Below are 6,722 nucleotides of genomic sequence, written 5' to 3'. Positions count from 1 at the left end.
CAAAGATGAGTAAATGACATAAAAATCCACTTCCGGGCCCACTTGGTGTGTGCTTGGGCTGAGCAATGAAGCATTTTCGTGTAGAGACTCTCCTTGGAGTTAAACGCCAGCTTTTATGCCAGTTTGGGCGTTTAACTCCCATTTAGGTGCCAGTTCCGGCGTTTAACGCTGGAATTTCTTGAGGTGACTTTGAACGCCGGTTTGGGCCATCAAATCTTAGGCAAAGTATGGAGTATCATATATTGCTGGAAAGCCCAGGATGTCTACTTTCCAACGCCGTTGAGAGCACGCCAATTGGGCTTCTGTAGCTCCAGAAAATCCACTTCGAGTGCAGGGAGGTCAGAATCCAGCAGCATCTGCAGTCCTTTTGAGTCTCTGGATCAGATTTTTGCTCAGATCCCTCAATTTCAGCCAGAAAATACCTGAAATCACAGAAAAACACACAAACTCATAGTAAAGTCCAGAAAAGTGAATTTTAACTAAAAACTAATAAAAATATACTAATAACTCAACTAAAACTACCAAAAACATACTAAAAACAATGCCAAAAAGCGTACAAATTATCCGCTCATCACAACACCAAACTTAAATTGTTGCTTGTCCCCAAGCAACTGAAAATCAAATAAGATAAAAATAAGAGAATATGAAATGAACTCCAAAAACATCTATGAAGATCAGTATTAATTAGATGAGCGGGGCTTTTAGCTTTTTGCCTCTGAATAGTTTTGGCATCTCACTTTATCCTTTGGAATTCAGAATGATTGGCTTCCTTAGGAACTCAGAATCCAGATAGTGTTATTGATTCTCCTAGTTAAGTATGATGATTCTTGAACATAGCTACTTTATGAGTCTTGGCCGTGGCCCAAAGCACTCTGTCTTCCAGTATTACCACCGGATACATACATGCCACAGACACATAATTGGGTGAACCTTTTCAGATTGTGACTCAGCTTTGCTAGAGTCCCCAATTAGAGGTGTCCAGGGTTCTTAAGCACACTCTTTTTGCCTTGGATCACAACTTTATTTCTTTCTTTTTCTTTCTTTTTTTTTTCTTTCTTTCTTTTTTTTTCGGTTTTTCCCCTTTTTTTTCGCCTCTTTTTTTTTTGTATTCACTGCTTTTTCTTGCTTCAAGAATCATTTTTATGATTTTTCAGATCCTCAGTAACATGTCTCCTTTTTCATCCTTCTTTCAAGAGCCAACATTCATGAACCACAAATTCAAAAGACATATGCACTGTTCAAGCATACATTCAGAGAACAAAAGTGTTGCCACCACATCAATACAATTAAACTGTTATAAAATTTAAAATTCATGCAATTCTTCTCCTTTTTAATTAAGCACGTTTTTATTCAAGAAGGGTGATGGATTCATAGGACATTTATAACTTTAAGGCATAGACCCTAAGACACTAATGATCATAAGACACAAACATAGACAAACATAAGCACTAAAATTCGAAAAACAGAAGATTAAAGAGCAAGGAAATTAAAGAACGGGTCCACCTTAGTGATGGCGGCTCTTTCTTCCTCTTGAAGATCCTATGGAGTGCTTGAGCTCCTCAATGTCTCTTCCTTGTCTTTGTTGCTCCTCTCTCATGATTCTTTGATCTTCTCTAATTTCATGGAGGAGAATGGAGTGTTCTTGGTGCTCCACCCTTAGTTGTCCCATGTTGGAACTTAGTTCTCCTAGGGAGGTGTTTACTTGCTCCCAATAGTCTTGTGGAGGAAAGTGCATCCCTTGAGGCATCTCAGGGATCTCTTGATGAGAGGGGTCTCTTGTGTGCTCCATCCTTTTCTTGGTGATGGGCTTGTCCTCATCAATGGTGGTATCTCCTTCTATGTCAACTCCAACTGAATAACAGAGGTGACAAATGAGATGAGGAAAGGCTAGTCTTGCTAAGGTGGAAGACTTGTCCGCCACTTTATAGAGTTCTTGGGCTATAACCTCATGAACTTCCACTTCTTCTCCAATCATGATACTATGAATCATGATGGCCCGGTCTAGAGTAACTTCGGACCGGTTGCTAGTGGGAATGATTGAGCGTTGAATGAACTCTAACCATCCTCTAGCCACGGGCTTGAGGTCATGCCTTCTCAATTGGACCGGCTTGCCTCTTGAATCTCTCTTCCATTGTGCGCCCTCTTCACATATAACTGTGAGGACTTGGTCTAACCTTTGATCAAAGTTGACCCTTCTAGTGTAAGGATGTTCATCTCCTTGCATCATAGGCAAGTTGAACGCCAACCTTACACTTTCCGGACTAAAATCCAAGTATTTCCCCCGAACCATAGTAAGATAATTCTTTGGATCCGGGTTCACACTTTGATCATGGTTCTTGGTGATCCATGCATTGGCATAGAACTCTTGAACCATCAAGATTCCGACTTGTTGAATGGGGTTGGTAAGTACTTCCCAACCTCTTTTTCGGATCTCATGGCGGTTCTCCGGATATTCACCCTTTTTGAGTGAAAAGGGGACCTCGGGGATCACCTTCTTCAAGGCCACAACTTCATAGAAGTGGTCTTGATGCACCCTTGAGATGAATCTATCCATCTCCCATGACTCGGATGTGGAAGCTTTTGCCTTCCCTTTCCTCTTTTAGAGGTTTCTCCGGCCTTGGATGCCATAATGGTTATGGAAAAACGAAAAAGCAACGCTTTTACCACACCAAACTTAAAATGTTTGCTCGTCCTCGAGCAAAAGAAGAAAGAAGAGAGTAGAAGAAGAAGAAATGAGGGAGAGGGAGATGGTGGTGTATTCGGCCAAATAGGGGGGGAAGTGGTGTTTAGGTTGTGTGAAAATGAAGAAGGGAAGAAGGGTATTTATAGGAGAGAGGGGAGAAGGAGTTCGGCCATGTATGGGTGGGTTTGGGAGGGAAAGTGGTTTAAATTTGAAGGGTGAGGTTGGTGGGGATTTATGAAGGATGGATGTGAGTGGTGAAGAGAAAGATGGGATTTGATAGGTGAAGGGTTTTTGGGGAAGAGGTATTGAGGTGATTGGTGAATGGGGGAAGAAGAGAGAGAGTGGTGGTGGGGTCCTGTGGGGTCCACAGATCCTGTGGTGTCAAGGAAAAGTCATCCCTGCACCAAATGGCATCAAAATCCACGTTTTGAGCCATTTTTGGCGTTAAACGCCGGGCTGGTGCCCATTCCTGGCGTTTAACGCCAGGTTTTAGCCCTTTTCTGGCGTTTAACGCCAGTCTGGTGCCCCTTTCTGGCGTTAAACGCCCAGAATGGTGCCAGACTGGGCGTTAAACGCCCAACTGCTAAGCTCACTGGCGTTTGAACGCCAGCAGCATCTTCCTCCAGGGTGTGCTGTTTTTCTTCCTGTTTTTCATTTTGTTTTTGCTTTTTTCATTGATTTTGTGACTTCTTATGATCATCAACCTACAAAAAAAAAACATAAAATAACAAAAGAAAATATATAAGATATAATCATTGGGTTGCCTCCCAACAAGCACTTCTTTAATGTCAGTAGCTTGACAGAGGGCTCTCAATGAGCCTTACAAATGATCAGAGCAATGTGGGAACCTCCCAACACCAAACTTAGAGTTTGAATGTGGGGGTTCAACACCAAACTTAGAGTTTGGTTGTGGCCTCCCAACACCAAACTTAGAGTTTGACTTTGGGGGCTCTATTTGTCTCTGATTTGAGGGAAGCTCTTCAAGCTTCATCTCCATGGTGACAGAGGGATATCCTTGAGCCTTAAACACAAAGGATTCTTCATTCACTTGAATGATTAGTTCACCTCTATCAACATCAATCATAGCCTTTGCTGTGGCTAGGAAGGGTCTGCCAAGGATGATGGATTCATCCATGCACTTCCCAGTCTCTAGGACTATGAAATCAGTAGGGATGTAATGGCCTTCAACTTTTACCAAAACATTCTCTACAAGTCCATGAGCTTGTTTTCTTGAGTTGTCTGCCATCTCCAATGAGATTCTTGCAGCTTGTACCTCAAAGATCCCTAGCTTCTCCATTACAGAGAGAGGCATGAGGTTTACACTTGACCCTAAGTCACACAAGGCCTTCTTGAAGGTCATGGTGCCTATGGTACAAGGTATTGAAAACTTCCCAGGATCTTGTCTCTTTTGAGGTAATTCCTGCCTAGACAAGTCATCCAATTCTTTGGTGAGCAAAGGAGGTTCATTCTCCCAAGTCTCATTTTCAAATAACTTGTCATTTAGCTTCATGATTGCTCCAAGGTATTTAGCAACTTGCTTTTCAGTGACATACTCATCCTCTTCAGAGGAAGAATACTCATCAGAGCTCATGAAAGACAGAAGTAAGTCCAATGGAATCTCTATGGTCTCATCTTGAGCCTCAGATTCCCATGGTTCCTCATTGGGGAACTCAGTGGAGGTTGGTGCACGCCCATTGAGGCCTTCCTCAGTGGCGTCCACTTCCTTTCTTTCCTCTCCAAATTCGGCCATGTTTATGGCTTTGCACTCTCCTTTTGGATTTTCTTCTGTATTACTTGGGAGAGTACTAGGAGGGAGTTCAGTAATTTTCTTGCTCAGCTGTCCCACTTGTCCTTCCAAATTTCTGATGGAGGACCTTGTTTCATTCATGAAACTTTGAGTGGTTTTGATTAGATCAGAGACCATTGTTGCTAAGTCAGAGGTATTCTGCTTAGAACTCTCTGTTTGTTGCTGAGAAGATGATGGAAAAGGCTTGTTATTGCCAAGCCTGTTTCTTCCACCATTATTGTTATTGAAACCTTGTTGAGGTCTCTCTTGATTCTTCCATGAGAAATTTGGGTGATTTCTCCATGAAGAATTATAAGTGTTTCCATAGGGTTCTCCTAGGTAATTCACCTCTTCCATTGAAGGGTTCTCAGGATCATAAGCTTCTTCCTCAGATGAAGCATCCTTAGTACTGCTTGGTGCATTTTGCATTCCAGACAGACTTTGAGAAATCAAATTGACTTGTTGAGTCAATATCTTGTTCTGAGCCAGTATGGCATTCAGAGTGTCAATCTCAAGAACTCCTTTCTTCTGACTAGTCCCATTATTCACAGGATTCCTTTCAGAAGTGTACATGAATTGGTTATTTGCAACCATTTCAATTAGCTCTTGAGCTTCTGTAGGCGTCTTCTTCAAATGAAGAGATCCTCCAGCAGAGCTATCCAAAGACATCTTGGATAGTTCAGAGAGACCATCATAGAAGATACCTATAATGCTCCATTTAGAAAGCATGTCTGAGGGACATCTTCTGATTAATTGTTTGTATCTTTCCCAAGCTTCATAGAGGGATTCTCCATCCTTCTGTCTGAAGGTTTGGACTTCCACTCTAAGCTTACTCCATCTTTGTGGTGGAAAGAACTTTGCCAAGAAGGCATTGACTAGCTTTTCCCAAGAGTCCAGGCTTTCTTTAGGTTGAGAGTCCAACCATATTCTAGCTCTGTCTCTTACAGCAAAAGGGAATAGCATCAGTCTATAGACCTCAGGGTCTACCCCATTAGTCTTGACTGTGTCACAGATTTGCAAGAATTCAGCTAAGAACTGATGAGGATCTTCCATTGGAAGTCCATGGAACTTGCAATTCTGTTGCATTAGAGAAACTAGTTGAGGTTTAAGCTCAAAGTTGTTTGCTCCAATGGCAGGGATAGAGATGCTTCTCCCATAGAAATCGGGAGTAGGTGCAGTAAAGTCACCCAGCACCTTCCTTGCATTGTTGGCATTGTTGTTGTTTTCGGCTGCCATGTCTTCTTTTTCTTTGAAGAATTCGGTCAGGTCCTCTAAAGAGAGTTGTGCTTTGGCTTCTTTTAGCTTTCTCTTCAAGGTCCTTTCGGGTTCAGGATCAGCTTCAACAAGAATGCCTTTGTCTCTGCTCCTGCTCATATGAAAGAGAAGAGAACAAGAAAATGTGGAATCCTCTATGTCACAGTATAGAGATTCCTTGAGGTGTCAGAGGAAAAGAGAAATAGAAAGAAGAAGGAGAAGAAGAATTCGAACTTTAATTAGATAAGGTTCGAATTGTGCATTGAGAAAGAGTGGTACTCCATAAATAGAAGGATGTGAGAAGGAGGGGAGTAATTTTCGAAAATTAATTAGAAGATTTTGAAAACATTTTTGAAAAACACTTAATTGATTTTCTAAAATAAGAGTGGAAAAGAAATCAAGTGATTTTTGAAAAAAGATTTAGAAATTAGAATTTAGAAAGATTTGATTGAAAAACTATTTTGAAAAAGATGAGGTTAAGAAGATATGATTAGTTTTAAAGAGATGTAATTGAGAAGATATGATTTGAAAACAATTTTAAAAGATATGTTTTGAAAACAATTTTAAAAGAAAAAGATTTGATTTTTAAAAATTAGTGACTTGCCTAACAAGAAAAGATATGATTCAAACATAAAACCTTCCTCAACAGAAAAGGCAAAAAATGTTCAATCAAATCATTAATTGTTAGTAAGTATCTTTGAAAAAGGAAAGAAATTGATTTTGAAAACATTTGATTGAAAAGATATGATTTGAAAAAGATTTGATTTTGAAAAACTTTGAAAACTTGAAAAAAAATTGATTTGAAAACAAAATTCTCCCCCTAGCACCATCCTGGCGTTAAACGCCCAGAATGGTATCCATTCTGGCGTTTAACGCCCAAAATGCACCCTTTTTGGGCGTTAAACGCCCAACCAGGTACCCTGGCTGGCGTTTAAACGCCAGTCTGCCTTCTTCACTGGGCATTTTTGAATGCCCAGCTTTTTCTGTATAATTCCTCTG

At 40.7% G+C, this 6,722-nt stretch overlaps 1 non-coding gene across 1 annotated transcript; it reads left to right on the top strand.

Moving 5' to 3' along the window:
* The first annotated feature begins 5,192 nt into the window (after window positions 1-5,192).
* Window positions 5,193-5,300, top strand: LOC130978185 (small nucleolar RNA R71). The gene has a single exon (XR_009085842.1). It is a non-coding gene; the product is annotated as a small nucleolar RNA R71 (small nucleolar RNA).
* Window positions 5,301-6,722: the final 1,422 nt, after the last annotated feature.

The sequence above is a fragment of the Arachis stenosperma genome, chromosome 4, assembly GCF_014773155.1.
Source record: "Arachis stenosperma cultivar V10309 chromosome 4, arast.V10309.gnm1.PFL2, whole genome shotgun sequence".
NCBI classification, from domain to species: domain Eukaryota; kingdom Viridiplantae; phylum Streptophyta; class Magnoliopsida; order Fabales; family Fabaceae; genus Arachis; species Arachis stenosperma.
The sequence above is the reverse complement of the archived record's forward strand: the minus strand, read 5'-3'. Positions and strand labels throughout refer to the sequence as shown.